This window comes from Scylla paramamosain, chromosome 40, assembly GCF_035594125.1.
Source record: "Scylla paramamosain isolate STU-SP2022 chromosome 40, ASM3559412v1, whole genome shotgun sequence".
NCBI lineage: Eukaryota > Metazoa > Arthropoda > Malacostraca > Decapoda > Portunidae > Scylla > Scylla paramamosain.
In genome coordinates this window covers 4550501-4576888 of record NC_087190.1, presented here as the reverse complement: position 1 = coordinate 4576888, position 26388 = coordinate 4550501, and the positions used below count along the sequence as shown (strand labels likewise).

Here is a 26388-nt window from a genome sequence, read left to right as displayed (position 1 = left end):
CCAAGAGAGATTCATGGGAGAAACTGGGAAAAGAGCTTGAGGAAGATATGTAGGGAACCAGAAAACTCGTATACAGCATAGCAGAGCTACAAGAAAGGTGAAGATAATAGAGTTAAGAATAAAGATGGGATATTATTAACAGAAGAAAATGAAATAGATGAGAGATGGAAAGAGTATTTTTCAGAACTACTGAACCTGGAGGAAGTGGAAGACGAATGTGAAATTATTAGCCCAAGGCTCAATTTTTGCCATGAAATATCGGTAGAAGAAACGAGAGATGCTATTAAAAGAATGAAAAATAGAAAAAGCCCTGGAAGCGACGGTATATCTGTAAAACTGCTAAAAGGAAGCGAAAATGCAATGGTCTGGTTGACAAGAATCTTTAACGTAGCCTGGTGTGAAGGTAGAGTTCCTAAAGATTGGGGGAAAGCTATAATATGTAAAGTACCCAAGAAAGGCGATAGAACAGAATGTAAGAACTGGAGAGGAATATCCTTGTTATCACATGTGGAGAAAATTTATGAAAGAATACCTGAAAAAAAGACTAAGAGCAGTTGTGGAAGAGAAATTAGAGGAAGGACATCATCCATTGTCTAAATGCTTAGTTCTTCTTTTTCACAGTATCTCTAACTTTGTCCGTCCACCATGTAGTCCTCTTTTTCTTACCATAACTTATCTTCTTAGTTTCCAATACTTCTTTTACTATTTGTGTAATATTCTCTTTCATTTTTGTCCATTCCAGTTCAATGTCTCTTATTTCTTGCTCATGCTTGTTCAGACCAGAACGAGGCACAACAGATGCAATTTTCATCTTGAAAATATTAATGGAAAAGTGCTAGGAATGGGACCAACCAATATTCATTGCATTTGTTGATTTAGAAAAGGCTTTCGACAGATTACCAAGAAAGATACTATGGGAAACATTTTAAGACCCAGCATATGGTGTGGACAGGACACTAATCAGAGCTATCAAAAGTTTGTACAGAAAATGTGCCATTGGTGTCAAAACACAAACAAGAGAAGACAATTGGTTTGATGTAAATGTGGGAGTTAGACAGGGGAGGGGGGTAATATCCCCACTGCTTTTTATACTCTCTATGGATCGATGTATGAAAGGACTAAGGCTAAGAGGAGTCACTACACTGGCTTACGCGGACGATATTGCGCTGGTTGCATACAAACCAAATGAACTGCAAAACGCATTTAGTGAATGGAGCAATGTGCTAAAGACAGCAAAAATGAAAATTAATGTCAGCAAAACTTAAGTAATGATGGTAGCAAGACGAAAAAAAGAGGTAGAAATACGGCTAGATGGTGAAATACTAGTGGAAGAATTTAAATATGAGAGTGAAGGTAGATGAAAAGTGCCAAATGGAAAAAAAAAAAAAATACAAATAGGATACAAAAGTAAACAAATAACTTGAGAATACTTTATCCAGTGATGAAAGAGAAGGTAATACCAAAGAAGGTAATACCAAACCATATTAAGACAAGTGTTAACCTATGGATCTGAAACTTGGACATTGACAGAGAAGCTGAAGAGCAAAATACAAGCAGCAGAAATGAGTGTTAAGATTAATAAAAGGTGTAACAAAATGTGATAGAATACGAAATAAAGTAATCAGAAGAGAGTTGGAAATAGAGAACATATTGGAGTTTGTAGAAAGAAGCCAATTAAGATGGTTTTGGCCACGTCATCATGTTCATGTTGATTGTTCAGAATGAACAATCAACAATACCCAGCCAAATACTACAGATGGCAGCCTCAAGCTAAACGACCCGCAGGAAGACCCAGAAAAAGGTGGAGGGATGGTGTGAGGGAACCAATAGAGTCAAGAGAAAGAACCATGGAGGAGATGGAGGGACAGCAACTGTATGCAGATCGGGCCTTTGTGAGACATCACCACTGACAGGGCTACGGCCCTACCTGGTGTATGGGGAGAAAGGTGAAACGATAATGAAACAAGGCAAAAATGTAAATCCATTGTTCTAACCACAAAAGCAAAGTTTTAGGATCAAAACAACCCCCCTTTTTTTGTTTTTTTTTTTGTTTTGTGTAGATGGAAATAACAAGGAAATTATGGTTTGGGGCCAAGGACAAAAGTAAAATTCTGTTACGCAGTGTCATCTGATCCTACATTACTTGAGTCTAGGGACTCAACAGACTCCCCGGAACGTTTCTGGTAGTACTGAGAAGGAAGCGTGGGAGAATTGTTAGTATGTGGCTGTGGCGGCTTAAAAGTCTTGCAATTCGTTCGTGGCCGGAAATCCGTGGGTGAGTGGACTTTAATAATGTGTAATTTTGTACGAAGAGTCTGTGATGTAGCTGATGAAGATGCTATGGAGGGGATTTGCTGGAGATGTAGTGGAGGCCTTAGTTTAAGATGCAGAGGAGGTGACACTTTCCAAAACAGAAAACCTGTTGCAGACAATAACTGAAGGAGTGACATTCTCACAGGAGCGGGAAGAAATAATTGATGGTTGAAAAAGGTGGGAAGGTGTTTCAGTCTTATTACCTGTGGTAGAGGTAGAGGAACTAGAGTGGAGGGAGGAGGCGTATGTATTTGGCCCAACATCTTTCTGTCTAAAAAGAAGTTTCCGCCTGGCACTACCAAGAGTAATCAATTGCAAATTACCCAGTTGAAGGATGTCCTGCTTAAGGCGGTACCTCTTTCATTGTCATGGGCGTTGTGGATGGGCTTCCCTGCAGAAGAAGCAATGAGGGTCTGATTTGTATTCAGAGGTAGGATGGGAGTCGAGGGCAGAGCAGTGACCACACCGGGGAAGACTTGTACAGTTGTTCCTCCCATGACTGAAGTCGTAACACCGGTAACATTACAATGGACGATAGATGAAAGCCTTTACTGGGAGAGAGAGAGAGAGAGAGGACCGATCTTAGCATGGTCAGGGAGAAAAGAACCACAGAATGTGATCATTAGCATATTACCATTGCCTTTAGTCTTGGCCACTCGTTGAACATTATCTAGACATAACTGAAGGATGTCATCTGAGGTTTCGAACAGGTCTTGGTTATAAATACGTCCTTTACATATTGAATGTTCGCTGTGGCTTGATGGATTCAAAGACTCCATCAGAAGGGTATGGTAGATGGAGGAGCATCATCGCCTGTGTTAAATCTTTAGCTTGGATCAAGACACCTCTGCCATATTTCTTGATGTTATTTGTTGGGAGTACTCCAATATCCATTTCTAGATACTTGGCAGCGTGAATAAAGTTTCCTCGATCTTCCCTATAATATGATACAAACCAGTAAGATGTAGGTGGGTAGTGAGCTTTGGGAGCTCGTTCTTCTGCATCATCAAAGGCATTAGGACAAAAATCATTCTCGTTGTCAGCTACTTTGCTTGATCGAATGACTTCAGGAATTAAGTTGTTCTCTCCAAGACGCAGAGAATTTATTGCCTTGAGAGCAACTTTGGCAGCAACGTCTGATGTAAATGTCACGTAACACCGATTAGAGAGACAATCACTATTATATTTGAGACGAATACGGAAACCTGTTCCTAAAGGCGTGATAACTAAGTGAATAGCACGGTATGACATGGAGGCATAGACATTAATGATCATCAGTGTCAAAATAGGACTCGAAAACTGACCCAAGACGTCTTTCACCTTGGAAATCAACAGCAGGGCAAGTACAAGTTCCCGCCTGCACAACACCATCACGACCAGAGGGTGACGTCTCGAGGGTCTGGTCGAACGCCCCTCGAGGAAGAGAGGAGTTTTTATATTTACCCATATGAATACTATACAAATAAATTGGCTCCAGGGACCAAGGGGGACCGCCTACTGGGACAACGAAGGGAGCAAGTACTGGCCGCCGTGAATGGGGTACCTCGTCCCCATGGAGGCCACTCGATTTAAAAAGTGGCCCCTCATGACTCGAAAGTTTGTCTACGACGGAACCTCCCCCCACGACGCACCGCCGCCCAGACACTCAAGGATCCAACATAGGACGACCTCAAAAGGTGGCCCATCTGGTGAGAAGCACCGTTGACCCGTACTGGTAGCCTAACTCTAAGAACCATTTAGTCTGGTCCCTCACTGGCGGCCTTGGTAGCATGGGTTGCCCTCTCCCTTTAAGTAGGGAGGAGCTAAGGCCGAAGCCCCCTCTAGCCTCTCTTGCAAGATTATAGGGATATGCAAGCCCCCCAACCACAACAATGCGGTTCCCACTAGGGGACCACAATTGAAGGATGTCATCTGAGAATTCATACAGGTCCTGATAATAGATACGCCCCTTTGCAGTAATTAAACGTTCGATGTGGCTTAATCAGCTTAATCAAAGACCCCATCAGAAGGGCAACATAGATGGATGTGCATCATAGCCTTCGTTAAATCCTTTGCTCGAATCTTGATGTTACTTGTAGATACTTGCTTGCATGAATAAAGTTACCTCGGTCTCTCCTATAATATGCCGCAAACCTGTAAGGCACTGGTTTTCAAACTATTTAGTATGACGACAAACTAAGAAACAAGTAATATTTTGGCAGCACACCTATATATATATATATATATATATATATATATATATATATATATATATATATATATATATATATATATATATATATATATATATATATATATATATAGTCTTAGACTTATCAGTTCCTTTCAAAATAGTACACGTAAATTTCATTATTGATAATGCACTTATCTTATTAGTGAGACACGTGAAGCTGACTGGATTTGCATATCCGCGGTATATCAGGAGGAACACTATACAGGCACACCCTCATTTCTTCTTCAACGCTTAGGAGTCTTGACCTTTTCTTACTTTTTATGTAAGTGAGGGTTGAAAACCCTAGTTCACACAAATAGGTTGAAAACTGGAGAATTTTTTGAGCTTTTTTCGCTAATTGTTGAAATTCTTTCTCAAAATCAATCCAGAAAGTTTCAAGTGACACTTCCTTGTACTTAAGTCTCAGAGTGTGGTCATTACGGATGTCTGTTAGTTCCTCTTCCTCTCTGAGACTAAGTTTGATGGATCATGAATGAATGGATTTCTCAGCTAATCGTAACTTTCAACAGATATATTTGGAAAATACTTTCTAATGTTCTTTTTTAGGCTTTCAAGGTGATCACATATCAGTGGAACAATGTCTTTGTTTTTTTTTTGTAGCAGCAGCTTTTGGAAACTATATATATATATATATATATATATATATATATATATATATATATATATATATATATATATATATATATATATATATATATATATATATATATATATATATACACACACACATTTGTATAATATAACGCCTGACTTCTGATCTTTCTAAAATTTCTTATTGGGGCAGTGCAAACTTGGTATTGTTCAATGCCTCAAAAACTCAATTCCTCCATCTATCAACTCGACACAACCTTCCAGACAACTATCCCCTCTTCTTCAATGACACTCAACTGTCCCCCTCTTCTACACTGAACATCCTCGGTCTGTCCTTTACTTATAATCTGAACTGGATACTTCATATCTCAACTCTAGCTAAAACAGCTTCTATGAAGTTAGGTGTTCTGAGACGTCTCCGCCAGTTTTTCTCACCCCCAGCTGCGAACTCTGTACAAGGGCCTTATCCGTCCATGTATGGAGTATGCTTCACATGTCTGGGGGGGGTTCCACTCATACTGTTCTAGACAGGGTGGAATCAAAAGCTTTTCGTCTCATCAACTCCTCTCCTTTAACCTCTCTTCAGCCTCTCTCTCACCGCCGCAATGTTGCATATCTAGCTGTCTTCTACCGCTATTTTCATGCTAACTGCTCTTCTGATCTTGCTAACTGCATGCCTCCCCTCCTTCCGCGGCCTCGCTGCACAAGACTTTCTTCTTTCTCTCACCCCTATTCTGTCCACCTCTCTAACGGCAAGAGTTAACCAGTATTCTCAATCATTCATCCCTTTCTGTGGTAAACTCTGGAACTCCCTGCCTGCTTCTGTATTTCCACCTTCCTATGACTTGAATTCCTTCAAGAGGGAGGTTTCAAGACACTTATCCACCAATTTTTGACCACTGCTTTGACCCTTTTATGGGACTGGCATTTCAGTGGGCATTTTTTTTATTAGATTTTTGTTGCCCTTGGCCAGTATCCTTCCTACATAATAAAAAAGAAAAAAAAAAAAATATATAAAATATATATATATATATATATATATATATATATATATATATATATATATATATATATATATATATATATATATATATATATATATATATATATATATATATATCCTTCACTTTAACATTCCAGAGCCTATTTTTTTCTGCAAGAGCTTTCATTTTATCTGAAGATAACAGATTTTCCAGTCTCCCTTGCATGGTAGTACTGACATTGTTAAGATATTCAAGAATATCTGCTAAGTAACATAATTTGACACACCAAGTTTCGTCTGCCAGTAATTCACAAAATTTAAGTTTTCCTTCAAGAGTAAAAAATGTGAGCATTTCTTCCTTCAGCTCCTGTACTCGAGGAAGCACCCTGCCTCTTGATAACCATATAACTTCTGTTTGCAAGATAAGGGCTACATGAGGAGCCCCCATTTCTTCACAAAGCAGGGAAAACAAGCGTGACTTAACTGGTCTATCCTTAATAAAGTTTACCATTTTTACAATGTCATCAAGAACAGATTTAAATTTGCATCCCAGTGTTTTAGTAACAAGAGCTTCACGGTGCAAAAATCATTGGGTTGAAATCAATTCTGGATTTTCTTTTTTCAATAATGATACAAAACCTTTCACTGATCCTACTACTGAAGGAGCACCATCCGTGCAAATCCCTACACATGATTTCCATGTCAAATCAACCGTCTGCAAATAGTCACTCACTGTAGAAAATATATCTTGTCCTGTGGTTTGCAGTAGTTCTTTGCAGCATAAAAACTGTTCTGCTGTTTTATTGCCAGTAATATACCGCATGAACACTAGTAACTGTGCTTTTCCTCCAACGTCAGTTGACTCATCTACTTGTAAGGCTTACATTCCTTTTTCTTTTACAAGTTCAGAGACACTTTTTTCAATATCAGATGACATCTCGATTCGCCTACTAATAGTATTATCAGAGAGGAATTGTATTTACTTCTTTTTCAGCTTCAGCCCAAACATTGTTTTTACTAAAGCACAGCATGATGGAAGAATGAATTATCAAAGTGTCAAGACAAGACTCAACAGCTGACCCGCATGATCTTCCAGCTTCATGAGCAGCAACAGGGGGAGGAAGAACTCCAACCTTCACTTGCGTCGCATCATCATCATCATCATGACCAGAGGGTAACGTCTCAATGGCCTGGTCGATCATCCCTCGAGGACAAGAGGAAGTTTTCTGTTTATTCATAAGGATATTACAAGAAATGAAATGGATCCAGTGGCAAAGAACAACAGCTTACCTGGACTATGAGGGGAGCGAGCGCTGGCCATCAAGAACTGGTACCTCGTCCCCGTGGGTGCCACTCGTTTTATTAAGTGGCCCCTTATGATTCGAAAGTTTGTCCACGACAGAACTAAGACCTCACCCCACAATGGATCCTAGCCCAGACACCCAACCATCCAACACAGGATGACCTCTAAAGATGGCCCCTCAGGGGTCAGCACCACTGACCTATATTGGCAGCCTAACTTCAGGAATAATTTACTCTGGTCTCTCAGTGGTGACCTTCCTAGCGATAACTCCGAAACGATAATTAATCCCAGCGAGGTCTAAAGCACTGCATCAGGGGGTGCTGTGAACTTACCATTAAATCTAGCTATGACCTCACAACATTTCCCTTTGTGTCTCACAACACAAGGGTTCAGTCACAGCCTACTCCCCAAAGACAACTCTCTTCCTCCACACAAAACTACAAGCACCTAATAACACACACACCCTTTACTCAAAATTTCAAAATTCATGGCGAGTCCTACACTAGCCTCGGAGTCCCTATCTGGGGAGGGGACCACAAATGTCCCCAGGTCGGACTGCCTTTCTGATGACGACCCTAAGTGTCTTGACACCACCCTCAACTTTTTCTTCATTAACTTGACTACAGAGTCACTCTCAAACTAAATTTATCTGTGCTGTATACCTCTCACCTAAATCCTCTGACTATAAGAAATTCTTTGACTACTTAACTTCCAAAGTGGAGCACATTCGGACTCTCTTCCCTTTTGCAGAGATCTCCATTCTTGGAGACTTCAATGTTCACCACCAGCTTTGGCTTTCCTTTCCCTTCACTGACCATCCTGGTGAACTAGCCTTCAACTTATCCTCCATGACCTAGAGCAATTGGTACAACACCCTACTCGTATTCCAGACCTTCTTGGAGATACGCCCAACATTCTTGACCTTTTCCTGACCTCTAATAATTCTGCTTATGCTGTCATCCTCTCTTCTCCGTTGGGCTCCTCCGACCACAATCTCATATCTGTATCTTATCCTATCGCTCGTATCCCTCCTCAGGATCCTCCTAAGCGAAGGTGCCTCTGGCGTTTTGCCTCTTCTAGTTGGGGGGACCTCAGGAGGTATTTTGCTGATTTTCCTTGGAATGACTACTGCTTCCGTGTCGAAGACCCGTCTTTGTGTGCTGAGCACATAACAGAGGTGATAGGGTCTGGCATGGAGGTGTACATTCCTCACTATTTTTCTCGACCTAAACCTTCCAAACCTTGGTTTAACACAGCTTGTTCTCGTGCTATACATGATAGAGAGGGACACACAAAAGGTACTCAAGCCTTCCATCACCAGAATCTCATGCACCTTATGTTTCTGCCCGGAACCATGCCAAGTCTGTTCTCCAACTAGCCAAAAACTCCTTCATTAAAAGAAAGTGTTAAAATCTTTCAAGATCTAACTCCCCTCGTGACTTGTGGCATTTAGCCAAAAATATCTCCAATAACTTTGCTTCTTCTTCTTTTCCTCCTTTATTTAAAAAATGGCACCACTGGTGATAGCAAACCTTTGCTAAAAACTCTACCTTGAACGATTCAGGGCTTGTTCCTCCCTCTCCTTCCACCCTCTGACTAATTCATGCTACGTATCAAAATTCTTCGCGATGATGTTTTCTATGCCCTCGCTGGCCTAAACCCTCGGAAGGCTTATGGACCTGATGGGGTCCCTTCTATTGTTCTTCGAAACTGTGCCTCTGTGCTTGCACCTTGCCTAGTCAAACTCTTTGAGCTCTGTCTGTCAACATCTACCTTTCCTTCTTGCTGGAAGTTTGCCTACATTCAGCCTGTTCCTAAAAAGGGAGACCGTTCTAATCCCATCCTATTGCTTTAATTTCCTGCCTATCTAAAGCTTTTGAATCTATCCTCAGCAGGAAGATTCTTAAATATCTATCACTTCACAACCTTCTACCTGATCGCCAGTATGGGTTCCGTCAAGGCCGCTCTACTGGCGATCTTCTGGCTTTCCTTACTGAGTCTTGGTCAACCTCTTTTAGAGATTTTGGTGAAACTTGCTGTTGCCTTGGACGTATCAAAAGGTTTTGATAGAGTATGGCACAAAGCTTTGATTTCCAAACTACCCTCCTATGGCTTCTATCCTTCTCTCTGTAACTTCATCTCAAGTTTCCTTTCTGACCGTTCCATTGCTGCTGTGGTAGACGGTCACTGTTCTTCTCCTAAATCTATTAACAGTGGTGTTCCTCAGGGTTCTGTCCTGTCACCCACTCTCTTCTTATTATTCATCAATGACCTTCTAAACTAAACTTCTTGTCCTATCCACTCCTACACTGATGATACCACCCTGCACTTTTCCACGTCTTTTCATAGACGTCCAACACTTCAGAAAGTAAACATTTCACGCAGGGAAGCCACAGAACGCATGACTTTTGATCTTTCTAAAATTTCTGATTGGGGCAGAGCAAACCTGATATTGTTCAATGCCTCAAAGACTCAATTCCTCCATCTATCAGCTCGACACAACCTTCCAGACAACTATCTCCTCTTCTTCAATGACACTCAACTGTCCCCCTCTTCTATACTGAACATCTTCGGTCTGTCCTTTACTAATAATCTGAATTGGAAACTTCACATCTAATCTCTAGCTAAAACAACAGCTATGAAGTTAGGCGTTCTGAGACGTCTCCGCCAGTTTTTCTCACACCCCGAGCTGCTAACTCTGTACAAGGGCCTTATCCATCCATGTATGGAGTATGCTTCACATGTCTGGGGGGTGTGGCGTTCCACTCATACCGCTCTTCTAGACAGGGTGGAATCAAAAGCTTTTCGTCTCATCAACTCCTTTCCTCTTACTGACTATCTTCAGCCTCTTTCTCATCGCTGGAATGTTGCATCTCTAGCTGTCTTCTACCGCTATTTTCATGCTAACTACTCTTCTGATCTTGCTACTTGCATGCCTCCCCTCCTCCCGCGGCCTCGCTGCTCTAGACTTTCTTCTTTCTCTCACACCTATTCTGTCCACCTCTCTAATGCAAGAGTTAACCAGTATTTTCAATCATTCATCCCTTTCTCTGGTAAACTCTGGAACTCCCTGCCTGCTTCTGTATTTCCACCTTTCTATGACTTGAATTCCTTCAAGAGGGAGGTTTCAAGACACTGGGACTGGCATCTCAGTGGACTTTTTTTTTTTTTTTATTGGATTTTTGTTGCCCTTGGCCAGTGTCCCTCCTACATTAAGAAATAAAAAAAATAAAAAATGGGTAGCTCTCTCTCCCTTAAGTAGGGCGGAGCAGATGCCGAAGTCCTGTATAGCCTCGCTCGCCAGCTCCTAGGGACACACAAGCTCCCCTACCAGGACAAGGCGGTTCTTACTATAGGGAACGTGAATTTCTTTTAAATTTTTAATGTAATTTTTCTGTCGTACCGTTTGTGTTCCAGACCTTTCAGATTTCGAACACATGAATTCCGTTAAGCAGAGCAGCAAAAAATACTTATTTATCTCCAAATTTCATCTTCTTACAGGGACTGAACATGAAGTTTCGGGTGCTGTTGCTGATGGTGGTGGTGATACTTGAAGCTGCATTCGCCAGCGCTTTCCTGACAGATTACTTGCACAGGAACCTATCCCTTTTGGCCTCACAGGCAAGGCCAAGAGACAAAATACTTGTCAAAATTAACATGAAATTATAACCTGACATTTTGTTGAGTATTACACATTTTTTCTAATGTTTTTCTTATCATGTAAATATAAATAATTTATTTTCCATTTTTTTGACGGCTTCCTACTGACTCGGCGCTAAAAATCAGATTACTAACTCATCCATTCAATTACCACGGTTTCAGAATCAATTTATCCCTTCCCCTCTCTCTAATTTTATTAAAGCATGAAGCATTTCTGTATCATCCTTGCTATATTTCTTAAATCAGAAACTGACCAATGTTGTATAACGGTATTTGATGTGCTGCATGTCACCCTGTGGCAGGGCGAGGAGGCTTCCTTGTCTTGGTTACTGCATCGCGTCGTGGCGCAGATGAAGGCGTGCGACCTGCTTGTGGCGGTGGATGGCGGGGCGGCCCTGCGCTGGCCGCGCGTTCTTCACGACCTTCTGGCGTCCCCTCTTACCCGGCAGGTGTGTTTACTGGTGTGGCGCTGAACTTGTACCAGAAGGATATGTTATGCTGTTCTTTTTGCTCTCTCTCTCTCTCTCTCTCTCTCTCTCTCTCTCTCTCTCTCTCTCTCTCTCTCTCTCTCTCTCTCTCTCTCTCTCTTTGTTGTCTCGTAGTGTTTCATTAAATTTACAAATATTGATATCAGTGTTGTGTGTTTACTGTATATTTTTCTGGAAAGCTGTATTATTTATCTGTTTGAAACACCTGTTTTTGTACTGGGTTGGTAGTAATCCCTTCCTGCTGGTGATTCGTGATGCCGATGCTTTAATAATGCGAAGCATTTAACTTACATACCAGAACCTGTAAGAATATTTTGCATCACTGACCAACATTTTCAAGTACTTCAGCCTCTTCATATTGTCCCCAGCAGCAAATAAATATATGGTGTGTCAAAATCGTCTCCAGTAAACATGTTCGTGGAAACATGAAACATCATCTTACTTCCTCCAAAGCCTTTTTTGTTCTCTTCCTCACTGATGCCCTCCAATCATCTCCATCTTTAGTGCCAAACCAGTGCTTGCTTTTGAGGCCATCAATGCATTGCAACAATATAACTTTATCTCGTGCTCACGCTCTTGAACATTCATAATTTTTTACTATCTGCCCAAGACTTCTTTGTCACGTTCTTTCTAAATTTATCTAAGCTGTGTATTTCTTATAAAACTCCTGACTACGTTAAATTCTTTTAACTGTTCGACTTCTAAAGTGGAGCACATCCTAACCTATCTTTCCCTTTCGGAAATTTTCAAACATGGAGATACCAATGTTCATCATAAGTACTTACTATCATCTTCTACTGACCAGTCTGGTTAACAAACATTCAGCTTTACTACGTGACAAATATCTAGTGCAGCAACCTACCTGCATTCCAGACCTCAGAAATACGCCCAACATTTTAGGCCTTCTAACTTTTAACCTGTTCAGAACTAACTTGTTCTGTTAAACTGTTCTTTCGATTCGGTTGCCTATTTACAATCTCATCCCCTTATCTTATCCTGTCGCTCCAGTGTCGCCTTTGGATCTTCCAAAGGCGAGGTGTTTCTGGCACCACACCTTTGCCAAGCGGGAGGACCTGAGACCTTACTGTTCTGATTTTTCTCTGGAATGACTATCTTTTCCGTGTGAGTGATCATTTCTAGGGTAGAGACGTACATTATACACACTTCCTATGATCCAAAAACTCGGTAAGATTGACTCAACTCCTCTCACACCGTCCAGGATAGGCAAGCGGTTAACAGACGGTAGGTACTTCAGTGCTGCATCTACTGAAAAATATAAATCGTTTATATTTTTGTCCCAAATCTTGCCAAATCTGTATTGCAACTTAAACACTTATTTCAATACTTACTTCACGTAAGTAGAATGGATGACGAGATGCACCACCAAACAGTCTATTAGCCAATAAATTCATATTGTTATAATAACTGACTACATTTCTTGTGTAGTCAAAACAAAGAAACTCCTGTTTAGTAAAATCATTCAGTCAGTGAATAAATGCCCAATAAGTTAATGAGTGAGCCTTTCAGTCACAAGACACCCATCAACAGGTGGTGGAGGTCAGAAAATCGCAGGACTTCGTCAGACTCCTTCACGCTACCTCCACATGCCGCGGCAACGTAATTCTAATTCAGGAACCCGACACCCTCCTCGCCTTTGCCAGGCGCTCCTACGTCTCCTGGGACTACGACGGCAGGTAAGGCGAAGAAGCGGGAGCTACGATGGATGTGGAAGAGGACAGTCCAAAAGCAGAATAAAAATACTTGAAGTGACCTGAAGCCTTGAAAGAACTCAAATCATAGGAAAGAGAAAATACAGAAATAGGCGGAGTTTCAGAGTTCCAGGGAGGTGGACAGAAATTCCGGTTCAGTGATTGATTGGTTATTGCGCCGCAACATCGTGGTCATATGGCGCCGCTGCAAAACTTTAAAACAACAATGATTGCAGGTTAAAATATTGAAATACCATCCCTCTCATATTTGGCTTTAACTTTTTTTTTTGTTAATCTTATTTCATTTTCTATGCTCTTATTTTTATTTTTTTATTTTTTTTTATTTACCATGCCAAAGTCACTAAAATTGAGAGTATACAAAACGAAATGGGATGAACCAAAAAAAAGTTAAGGCCAAAAGTGAGAGGGATGGTACTTCAGGTAATGAACTTAAAGTATTCGTATTCACTCCACTCCCAGAACAGTGCATCAGGCGTTATTCGTTTTGTACCCAAGGCACTGACCCAACTGACCCAGAACAGTGTGTCTGGCGTTGTTCGTTATGTGGCTAAGACAATGACCAGACTGACCCAGTCTCCAGGACTGCGTTTTTCATTATGTGACTTCCTCACTTGCCTCCATGTTCATCTGATGTAAAGATAAACTTCTTCCTAATACTATATTATTGCTAAAATAATTGAAAAGAAAATATTTAAAATGTAAGCTATAATTTAATCAAAAGACCAGCCTTCCCCACAAACAGAAGGACCTTATGTCCCAGGGAGAGCTCTCTCTCACCAATTATATATCAGCGACATCTGGAAAGTCCCATCTCTATCGTGACAACAAAAAAGTTATTTCTCCTGCAGCTCCACCAGACTGGGACACTCCACCAGAAAGTGTCGTACTGTAAGGGGAACTAAGCAGTCATCACAAGATAGTTGTGTTTCCTGAGGCATGAGGTAATCATGACTGAGACGCATATGACCTGCCCAGAGACGGGTCTGTGAAGTCTCTGACTGGCGCTCCTGTACATGGACATAAATCCACGGACGGAAAGTAACACAAGTTATCTTCCCCATTTTACTGGTGGTAACCAAAGCGTCTTACCTGCCTTGTCAACTGGCAAGAAATGCCACCCTTATACTGGAGTATATGTCATAAAAGGCTATCAGCCTTTTCATTCCCCAAAACTGGGGAATGAGGACTGCTGGGACTCAGCAAAACCTATTATGATATCCTCTACGTTGTAAAAGGTGAAACCACTTAAGATCTGATAAAACAAGAGGATGAAGGGAAGGACTAAAATGCTTCACAGCAGAGAGAAAACTATGAGAATCATTAAAAATTGTAAAAGATAAGACAGGAAGTAGAATAATGGCAGAAAATTCTGCCGTAAAAACAGAAGTAACAGCAGGAGGCTACTGCCTAGACAGAATGAAGAGAAGATAGCACCATATCCGACCCCATTTACAAATTTTGAACTATCCGTAAATATTGGGATAAATTCGGAATGTGTGGAATAGTGTTCCAAGAATAATGCACGGGACTCAAAATTCGGTAATAAATTGTTAGGAACAGCAGAGTCGCAGACAGAAATGTGTGGAAATTACAAGTAACCATCTCTGGGACACCTACAGGGACATACAAAAATAAAAGGTACATTTAATGCCACCGTAGCTGACGCAGCCCTGAAACCGAAAGGATTAAGGAAACTTGGGTGAGACGTGTCCAGTTGCAAACGTGAATCGCGGGAGACTGCCACACAGGAAACTGACCCGGGAAAACGGTGGACTCGATACCAGCACCTAAACAGTAAGGACTGGCGACGCAAGTCAAATGGAAGGACAGTAGCATCCACTAGTAAGCTATAGATTGGGATGAGCGGTATGCACCAGCTGCCAGGCGAACACTGGCATGATGCAGAGACTAACACATGAAGTCGAGCCTCAGTAGGAAATAAATAAACCTCACAACCATACTCCAAATTAGAAAGAACAAAAGTTCGATGCAAGAGGAAGAAGGCTTGCCTGTCAGCGCCCCAAGAAGCCAAAACTCTAATAAGTGACATCGTTTTCATACGAGCTGCCTTAATATAACGAAGGTGAGGTATCCAAGTCAAGCGACTGTCAAATGTAAGTCCCAGGAAACTAGTTTCCTCCACACAAGAGATTCTTCTATCATAAAGATATAGGTGTGGGTCAGGGCGAACACCACAGAGGCTGCAGTAGTATATAGCCATAGTCTTAGAAGCCGAGAAACGAAATCCCAGAGTTGTAGCCCACTGAGAAATCCTATTAATTGCCAACTGCAGCTTCCTCTCAATCAAAGGTGTCCACCCCACAGAAAAAAAGACATTGCCAAGTCATCCATCAGCTTATAGGCTACCACGGACTCCATCTGGAAGAACACCAGTGACATTGTTTATAGCCACAGCGTAAAATGTCACACTAAGTATAGTACTTCCTTGTGGCATACTATCTTTCAATGGAAGAGTTTCTGACAACGCCACCAATCCGTACCCATAAAAAAAGGAAAAAAAAAAAAAAAAAAAAAAAAAAGATAAAAACTGCTATATAAAAATAGGGAGTCAGCCACGGAGACCAAACTAGAACAAACTAAGTAAAATGCCGTGACACTAAGCTGTCATATAAAAAAAAAAAAAAAAATTCACAAATAGAAGATTCTAGAGACATCAGTCGAGCATCAGTCGCAGACGGAATTTTCCGGAACCCATACTGAACAGGAGACAGGTAATTGTCTCACTCCAAGTACTCCATAAGCCTGACATTTACAATCTTTTCCGGCAACCTATAAATGCAAGAGGTTGTTAAGGAGATGGGGCAATAATGGGTCGCCAACTGATGATATTTTTCACGCTTTAAGATGAGGATATTTATATAGCAATATCCTAAGAAAAGGGAAAATTACCGGTATTCCAAATAAAGTTGAAGGTTTCTAATAAAAAAGAATAAGGCCTATCAAAAATGTGGCATAAAAAAGGCATACGGGATGTCACTAAGGCCTGGTGACGAATCACTGCATTGTGATAAAACCATCTTTAGCTCTGAGATGGAAAAGGGTACATTATAAGATTCACCCACATCGTAATACATGATTCACCTACATCATAAGCAAAGTTAACTACACCAGATTCCAAATGGGGATGATCGTGTGTGATCCTTTCTCTCGCAAATATATCAGCAACTACCTTAGGATCAGCCAGTCTCTCTCCAGCATGAGACAAGACTGAAGGGGTAGGAAGCAAAAACTTCACAGAAATCTTGCGGACTATGTTCCATACTTGTGTGAATGGGGTCTTAGCTGTAATCGAGGAGACATAGTTTTCCCAAGACGTTCGCTGTGCATTTTAATGAAGCCGTAAAACGCCCATCGGAACGCGTCTTATGCACTGAGGGTTCTCACGATGTCGGCGAAGACGAGAAAAGGCAGCACGCTTCGCTCACACAGGATCAGGTGCAATCACTTTCCCATCAAGGGACTGGACGTTTGAAAAAACGACCAGGCGTCCGGAGAATGGATTGGAGAGCAGCAGATTGTAAAATATCTATAAAATATGTTGCAGCCTTGTCAGAACCATCAAAGTCAGCTAATGAACGGTTAGGTGAAGTGAGTTCTCCATAAAGCTGCTAATCAGACCTATATAGACGCTATCGGGGAAGACGAGACCATGGTTCAGACTCTGCCGACTCCAATACAATAAGAAAGTGGTCGCTGACATATAATTCTGGCAAAACCTGCCAATTAAAATCTAGAAAAGCACTGCGAGAAGCGAGAGAAATAAAAAGGGCTGTAAAAGTACTAATTTGGTTGTGAAAATGTGTTGTATCCCCTGAATTTAAAATTCCCACCTCCTCATCCTCAATAAAAGAAACAAGTATAACACCTCTAGGGTTAATTGTGCTGTCACCCTACAACGGTGACAAATGAAGCCTCCTAGGAGGAGGAAAGGAGAGGGAAGGTCTTGCACGAGGCGGGTAAGATTGCTCCTCTGGAGAGAAGCACCGGGTAGAAGATAAATACTACATATTGTATAAAAAACGATAAAAAAAAAAAAAAATCTTGTCTACAATAGCCTGTAGTGGAGACTGCAGTTCAAACTCGATTTTAGTTATGTCTTAGTGGACTAGAATTGCTGTGCCACAATGGTGTCCTTGCCATAAATTAAAACCAGAATAAAATGCACAGTATCCGGAAGGAGTGGGAGGAGTGCTTATGTCTCCCTAGGAGACATACGCACAACGGAGAGAAATGTGATCGGAAGAGACACAACTCTTGAGAGGCACGACAATTCCACTGAAGGGTCTTGAATATTTCTACTTTGAGTGAGTTTTCAGAGAAGCCCCAGAGAGAAGCTTCCCTTTGCTAACCTAAGTAGCGGCGAGGGTTATCAGGTCTTACGTTGCTTATAGAAGCAGAAACCAGAGAATGAGTAACTGGTGGGGGGATACCAACCTGCACACGAGTCTCTGAAACTCCTGAAAAGACCCAAGGAGGAGGATTCCTCGACAAAGATGGATTGGGATCACTCCTGGGGGGGGATGTATTTAGGAGACGTGCAGAGAAACCCTCTACGTCTATATCAGATGTGGATGAATCGCTTTGATTAATATCGTCAGGGTCACCTGATGTTCCCACAGGGATCATTCTAGGGGGGATGCCTAACGAATCTAGGGATTCAACAGATCCCCCGGAACGTTTCCGGTGGGATTGAGGAGAATCCTTGGAAGATTTGTTTGTATGTGTGTGTGGAGGCTTTAAAAGGAGGTGTTCGTGGTTGAGATTTCACGGGGATGTAGACTTCTGTGATATGAACTCCAGTACAAGGAGTCTGTGATGTAGTTGGTGAAGATGAAGTGGAGGGCTTTGCTGAAGATGTAGTTGAGGGCTTGGATGAAGATGCAGAGGAAATATTACATATGAATTTTTCCAAAACACAGAACTTGTTGCAGACAATAACTGAAAGAGCAACATTCTCGTTACAACCTTATTATCTACAGTAGAGGTAGAAGGATTAGAGTGGGGGGAGGAGGCGTATGTCTTTGCTCCAACATCCTCCTGTCTAAAAACTTCCTACTTGGCACTACCGTAACTACTAATAAACTGAAAATTAGCCAGGTGAAGAATGTCCTGCTCAAGACGGAACCTTGTGCATTGTCGAGAACGTAGCGGGTGAGCTTCCCTGCGGTAGAAGCAATAAGGTCCCGATTTACATTCAAGAGTAGGGTGTGAGGCAGGGCAAGGGCAGACCAGTGACTGCACCGGGGGCGACTTGTAAAGTTCTTCCTTCCGTGACCGAACTCATAACTCCAGTAGCATTGCAAAGGACGATCGATAAAAGCCTTTACTGAGAGAGAAAGACGACCAATCTTAACACGCTAAGAAAAAGAAAAAAAAAAAAGTGAGCATGATCATGTTAGTATTTTCTCTAATCTTGCAGTAATTACACGTTTGATGTGATTTGATGGATTCAAAGATCCCATCAGAGGGGTAAGGTAGATGGAGGAGCATCATCAATTGGTTAAATTGGTTCAGATGAACCAAATTTCTTGCTGTTATTTGTAGGGAGCACTTCAATCTTCCGCAGCGTGAATAAAGTTACTTCCCTATAATAAGCTACAAACCAGTAAGGTGTAGGTGGTTGAACTTTGGGAGCACGTTCCTCAACATCAAAGACTTTAGGACAATAATCATTATCACTATTAACTACATTGCTTGATCGAATGATCTCAGCAATTAAGTTGTCTCCAACACGCGTTGAATTTATTGTCTCAAGAGCACCTTTGGCAACTAAGTCACATACCATCGAATGGAGACAATCGCCGTCATATTTTGAGACGGATAAGAACTTTTCCTAAAGTCATGAAAACCGAGTGGATAGCACGATATGACGTAGATGCATAGGCATTAATTATCATAAGAGTGTCAAGACAAGACTCAACTGACCTAAGTTGTCTTCCGCCACGAGAACCAACAGCCGGGGGAGCATGAGCTCCATCTCGCACATCACCATTACGACTAGAGGATGAAATCTCGACGGCCTGGTCGACCACTCCTCGAATACGAGATGAGTTTTTGTTTACCGATAAGGATATAACAAAAGTGAAATGGCTTCAGGGGCCAAGGGAGATCGCCTACTGGGAGTACGAGGGAGGCGAGCGCTGGCCGCCGCGAACGGGGTATCTCATTCCCATGGGGGCCACACGTTTTAGAAAGTGGCTCCTTATGATTCGAAAGTTTGTCCACCTCAACCCACAACGCATCCCATCCCAGACACCCAACCATCCAACGCAGGACGACCTCAAAAGATGGCCCCTTTGGTGAGCGGCACTGTTGACCTGTACTGGCAGCCTAACTCCGAGAACCATTTCGTCTAGTTCCTCACTGCGACCTTGCTAGCATAGGTAGCCCTGTCCCTCTAAGTAGGAGGCAGCTGATTGGGACATGCAAGCCCTCCTACCACGACAAGGCGATTCCCTCTAAGAGAAAGTGATAGGACAGGAGATTGAAATAAAACTCATCGGTTGATCACAATGGAAAGAACTACTTTGATCTAATTAACTGAAAGGTTAAAAGTTATGGTTATGAAAGGTTGAGAATGCTGGGTGCTGACTATCTTCTGGAAAACTTCTTTCATTAGGGATGTTGTTGCAAATGGTTTCTCTCTCTCTCTCTCTCTCTCTCTCTCTCTCTCTCTCTCTCTCTCTCTCTCTCTCTCTCTCTCTCTCTCTCTCTCTCTCTCTCTCTCTCTCTCTCTCTCTCTCACTCTCTGTTTATCGTCTGTTTTCTTCCATTCACTTTCTGGATCAGGTTCGTGGTGGTGGGGTTGGCGAAACGACAATTGGTAAACCTGACGACCAGTAAAAGTGGAAGGAAGACCAAGCACATCGTGGGATTGATTCAGGTAAGGATACCAGGTCTATTAATATGCTTCACGTTATAACGCGTGTGTGTGTGTGTGTGTGTGTGTGTGTGTGTGTGTGTGTGTGTGTGTGTGTGTGTGTGTGTGTGTGTGTGTGTGTGTGCATGATCCAATCGAAGTTTCGGGATAATGGACATATTTCAGTTCGTTAGACGACCTAAGAAATATGTTCTGCTATGTTCGTAGAATGACACAGTATATATAATTTCTACGAATATTTTGTATTAGTGCCGTAAAAACGGTGATAAAAATAATTTCCTAGAACACATAATTGTAGGCAAAATAATGGAGTCAATAATAGCGAAGAATATTAGGGAGCATTAAGAGAAACATGATAAATCAGTCACAGCATGGCTTCACGAAGGGGAAGTCTTACCTGACGAACTTGTTAAGTTTTTACAATAAAGTGTACGAGGCAGCAGATAATGGTGATAGTTATGACATCCTATATCTGGACTTTAGTAAAGCGTTTGACAGAGGCTCCTGAGTAAGGTTAGGGCACATGGGATAGATGGGAAGGTGTTAGGCTGGATAAGGTCATGTCTAAGCGACAGGCGACAGAGAGTTGTAATAAACGGCTCTAAATCTGAGTGTGGTCATGTAATTAGTGGGGTGCCACAGGGATCAGTATTAAAGCCACTGTTGTTTTTAATATATATATATATATATATATATATATATATATATATATATATATATATATATATATATATATATATATATATATATATATATATATATCAAATGACTTGGGCAGTGGAATTAGTAGTGATGTTAGTAAATTTGCGGACGACACAGAGATAGGTAGATTAATTAGGTCAGAATCGGATGCCATCGCCTTGCAGGCAGATTTAGATAGGATGAATAAATGGACGGGGAGATGGCAAATGCAGTTTAATATCAACAAATGCAAAGCACCTAGCATAAGTAGAGGAAACCCACACAGTAGGTACACAATAAACAACGAAACTCTGGTAGGTTCAGGGTACGAAAGAGATTTAGGAGTTATAGTTAGCTCTGAACTCCATACAAGAAAGCAATGCATAGAGACCAGAAACAGGGCAAATAGGGTATTAGGATTAATTTTTAGGAGTGTTAAAAGAAAAAGGCCCGAATTAATATTAAAGTTATATTTCGCGCTGGTCAGACCTCATCTAGACTTCGCTGTGCAGTTCTGGTCTCCATATTACAGGAAGGATATACTTCTATTAGAATCAGTACAAAGGAGAATGACTAAAAGGATACAGGGGATGAGAAGTATTCCTTACAAGGCGAGATTGAAGCTGTTAAATTTATATTCTTTAGAGAGACGTAGGTTAAGAGGGGACCTGTTAGAAGTTAAGTGATATAAGGGTCATAAGGGGGACGTAAGCAAAATTTTTAGGATCAGTAACCAGGACAGAACAAGAAATAACGGGTACAAGCTTGAAAAATTTAGGTTTAAAAAAGAGGAAACTGCTTCTCAAATACAGTAGTAGATGAATGGAACGGACTCAGTAATCAAGTTGTTAGTGCTAAGACATTAGGGAGCTTTAAGAGATTAGACGGATTCATGGATGGGGATGATAGGTGGAAAAAGGTAGCTATATTTCATACGTGTAAGCCTGATGTCTTCTTGCAGCTTCCCTTATTTCTTATGTTCTTAACACGGTCCGCCATCTTGCTGTGACATTTTAAGACCCGTTCACACATTGGCGAATTTGGATGGCTAACGCGTTGCGACTCCGCTGCGACTTGTTCGTAGCGGAGCTGCCGCGCATTCGCAACGGACTCGTAGCAGAGTCGCCAGAGCAGGCTGAGTCGCAGCGACGGCGAGTGTTTTAGACTGTTCAAAAACATACAGATTCGTAGTGGTGTTCGGAGTTCGGCGTTCGGAGCGCTGTCGCAGCGGATCTGACACAGTAGCAACCTCTTTTACATGCTATTCACACCATTGTGCTAGGGTCAGATGACAGTGGACTGATACTTCCCTGCAAAAATGATTGTGCATCTCTCTCTCTCTCTCTCTCTCTCTCTCTCAGTATTGTGTGATTTTGTGCGAGTCAGACATTTTCTATAATTTATTTATGTTTCGACTTCTTTTCCACACCACGAAGCATCTTGATAGCGCGCACACAAGGAGACCTCACATAAGCATGAAAAAGTTTATGTCTCCTGTATATATGCTCCATCAATGAGTCGCACTGCATTCGCAGCGCATTCACAGTGCATTCGCAGTGGAGTGGCAGCGCATTCCCAACAAGTTCACAGCGCGTTCGCAACACGTTCGCCAAGTATGAAAATTCAAGCACAATTCGTAGCACAGTTCAGGAAGTCGCAGCAGAGTAGCAGCGGAGTCGCCATCAAAATTCGCCAATGTGTGAATGGGGCTCTAGATCAGCTATTAGCCGAAGCAGGGGCACGTCAGACAAACCTTTGTTATAGCTTCTTCAGACCCTACTGTCTGTTCAGGTAAGTTATCAGCATCAACAGTAATGTTTTCATAGACATAGATGTATTGCAAGTAAAGTTAAAAAGTGAAAGTAAGTGAAGTTTGACAAAAGTAACCGTGTGTTAGTTACACACAGGCACACACATTATATAACACACACACACACACACACACACACACACACACACACACACACACACACACACACACACATCATATCATAATACGAGTTTTACAGTACACCCTTCACTTTTCATACTCCTAACCATGTGACAGGAAATCGCTTGTTAAGCAATAACACAACTAATGTAATTTATTTCTTTTCAGATTTTCAATGATCCTACACTTGTACAACTTGAAGATTATTCTCCATCTCTTACAACACCAAGGCCTGGCACACCTGCTCCAAGTACATCTCGTGGCACTTAACGATCTGCAACGCCTGAGCCCTCACGTATTCAGCCTTAAACGACTGAGGGGGAAAAAGATCTTCACTCACTGACGAGAGGCATGAGGTGCTTCAAGAAGCTCATCAACCGAGACAATAATCTCGATCGGAGAAAGAGGATAGCGTTGATGTAAGTGCTTTTGGTGATGATGTTACCAATGATTTACGAAAGATGAATGAATAAAATAAAATCTATGTACAGAAACTAATTTCTGATATGCTTTTTTCTGGGAAAATTAGGCAAGCTTTCTTTTTCGTTGATGTTTGTTGAATAAGTATTCCTACTGTTAATATGACTACATGTTCGTGTTGTTGAATAATTACTCCTGTTGTTAATGTGATACGGTGCGAACATAATTACTTGTCTGTGTTTTCAGAATTACAGGTAAATATACTCTGAATATTTTGAATTAAAGCTTAGTAAATAACAACAGTCGTAGTTTGTGTATTTCCCATGCTTAAAAACAATATTAACAACTTAATATAAGTGTAAAGATTATCATCGTTTTACCTGCCAGATAGCCCCTCAAGTTGAGTGATGTCTGAGCGCCAAACTCCAAGCAAAATTAATATCTTTTTAGATACAGTTGACAGGAACTACAATGTTTATTATTAATCTTATGTCTATGTGCTCAATAGTAGGCCTGTCCATGACATTATGCATATAATTTTTATTGACATTATGCACATCATTTTTATTACCTGCCTTTTTAACTTGCAACAAAGAGGCATTGCTTACCTTTAGGTATGGATCCTTAAGTATATCAAAGATGGTTTGGCACTTCTCAGGAATAATTGCAGACACTCTCTTTAGATATTCTTGTTATGTGTTGAAGGGAAGTGTAGAAGCACCCGGTGGAAAAGTAAATCAATGTTGCCTTTAGACGTGCTTCTGGTGATATGCTTTCCCTCATACAGGTATCCTGTTTCGTTATGAAAGGTTTTACCTTCTCCAGTAAGCCGCAGAAGCTGTTTGGGTCCATCGTCATATAGTTTGTGAAATCTGATTCATAACCAATATGCAGTTCATGTAAAATGGTTGCATGACTTCCCCTTTCTCTTCGTGTTTTTAACTAGTCCTTGCGCCATTACCTTCTTATCACCTTGTCCTCACACAGTGCAGCAATTATTATGCTACATAGTGCAATTTTCTTGTTTTTTATTTTCTTGTACACCATGGTGATGATGTACCACACTAGACGCTGGCAACAACCCCTATCACCGAAATCCACACTAACACTGATGTAAATACCTGTGTTGCTGACGGACATCAGCCTCGAACACTGTGTGCCGGTCTTTGTCTAGTGAACAGATAGAAACTGTGGTTTACAACTTTATCTGGTACCACTGTTTGTTGCCATATCAACCTCCCTCGTTTAAACGAGGGAGGTTTATGATGTCATCCTGCTTCGCCATATGATATGGTAGCAGTGTTTGTCCGACGGACACTGTTCGACCGTGTGTACGCACCTATACGTGTAGTCACTGTCCTGGGTGACACATGCATAGTGAAGACTGTTGAGACTGCCTTTATGACAGCTATGCGCCAACTCATCACTAATGCTATTATTTACATATTCCTTAATAATATGGTTTACATGAATTGAGTACGTACTCAGAGCCAGGATCCACCCTGCTATTGTTTATAGTTTGAGTCCACCACTGACAACGTTTCTTCATCTTCATTACTTGAGTCATTGTGTAAACAAACACAGTTTTCTCTCGTGCGTCCTTCATTCTCAATTGATGGTAGTTGAGTGATGTACGTCTGCAGTGCATACGCATGTGGCAAAAAAACTGAACGCCGCAAATCGCGCACCTGAACGTGCGTATAGAAACGCTCGTGTGAACAGGGCGTAAGGGATTGTTTTCCATAATGGTATTCCTTTTATGTAAGAAAATAATTGCGGGAGTATGACAACCAAACGAATGCAGTATTGTTGATGTCGTACCAAAATTTTAATGTCCATTAAGGCCAACAATCAAAATGAAATACGAACAGAAGCGAAATACCTCTGCGGGGGTTAACAGGTTCGCCATTGCTGACAGGAACATCAACGCAGCAGCAATTCTAAGTGGAGGGCCTGCACGCAGGAGAGTCCCAGCACACTCTGCACATCTATGAGCAGTCTCGCCACGTGATTGGCCGCCACCTTTTCATCAGCTAACCTAACCCTAACTCAACTAATCTAATTACTGGATATGGTCTCCGTTGTTGTTGTCCCTGCCCAGGATGACAATATAGCCCGACTGCCCTCACTTTCTTTATTGAGTAGCGTGAACTGCAAGTTTCAATTACAATATTTAATTCATCGGATCACCTGAAGATCCGCCACCCCACAGGGATCACCTGAAGATCCGCCACCCCAGACTCTCTCACTTGGTTAGGTTAGGTTAGCCTAACCTAACCTAACCTAACAACATGAACGCATTAAAAAACTGAGTGGATATAAAAAATGCAGAAAAAAGTTTACTTCATTAAAAGTATGGGATCACCTGAAGATCCGCCACCCCAGATTGTCTCACCTGAAGATCTGCCACCCCGAGTGCGGCTGGGGTAGCGGATCTTCAGGTGATCCAATTCATCAAACAAGAAAACAAGTAGTTTTACGTGCAACACAATTGATAAATACATTTTGGCTGACACTTTGCAAGTATAACATTAAGCAATGCACGTAAGTATAAATATATAAATTCAGTAAAAACACGCACCTTTTATTGCTGAGACTGGGTTTCAAATGGGAAAGAACTAAACCAGCCGCAATGATAAAGCAGACATGCTGAAAAACAATTCTTGTCAAATTCGACTGTATCACCTACTGTAATCACAAAAATTAAGATAAAATTTAACATAAATATATGTAACAGACACCACACACATATCAATAGCAAAATATATTACAAACATCTGATCAACTCACCGATTCCGTTTAGCCAGCAAGGAAACTTCACTTCACCCTTCAACACTGACTGCCTGCCACACACTGCCTACACCTCACGCTGACCTACCACACCTCAGCTCCTAACACCTGCCTTCTAGCTTGTAACGAACAATTGTACAACTGATGATTGTAACAGTGGTAGTTGACCGTAATCATATAATTACCAAAATCACTTACTAATATGCCAAATGTCCATAATAATGATAATGATACCATAATACATTATACCCTTCAGTAACCCATACAGTACAATGCAAGTACCAAATACAAATTTCAATACTAATGATAGTAGGATGATCATGCTAAACAATGGAGTGATACTTGTTAGTTAAAATATACATCAAC

The 26388-nt window shown here is 41.4% G+C and overlaps 1 protein-coding gene across 2 annotated transcripts in view; it reads right to left on the bottom strand.

Moving 5' to 3' along the window:
* LOC135092735 (protein FAM200C-like) overlaps positions 1-26125 on the bottom strand; it is a 41220-nt gene extending 15095 nt beyond the window's left edge. Inside the window, exons 1-2 of one of the 2 annotated variants that reach the window (XM_063991392.1) lie at positions 26023-26125; positions 25814-25881 (exon numbers count right to left, since the gene is read on the bottom strand). The gene's annotated coding sequence lies outside the window, so the exon portion shown is untranslated. The remainder of the gene's footprint in view (positions 1-25813; positions 25882-26022) is intronic. The other variant, XM_063991391.1, reaches the window with a different exon arrangement.
* Positions 26126-26388: the final 263 nt, after the last annotated feature.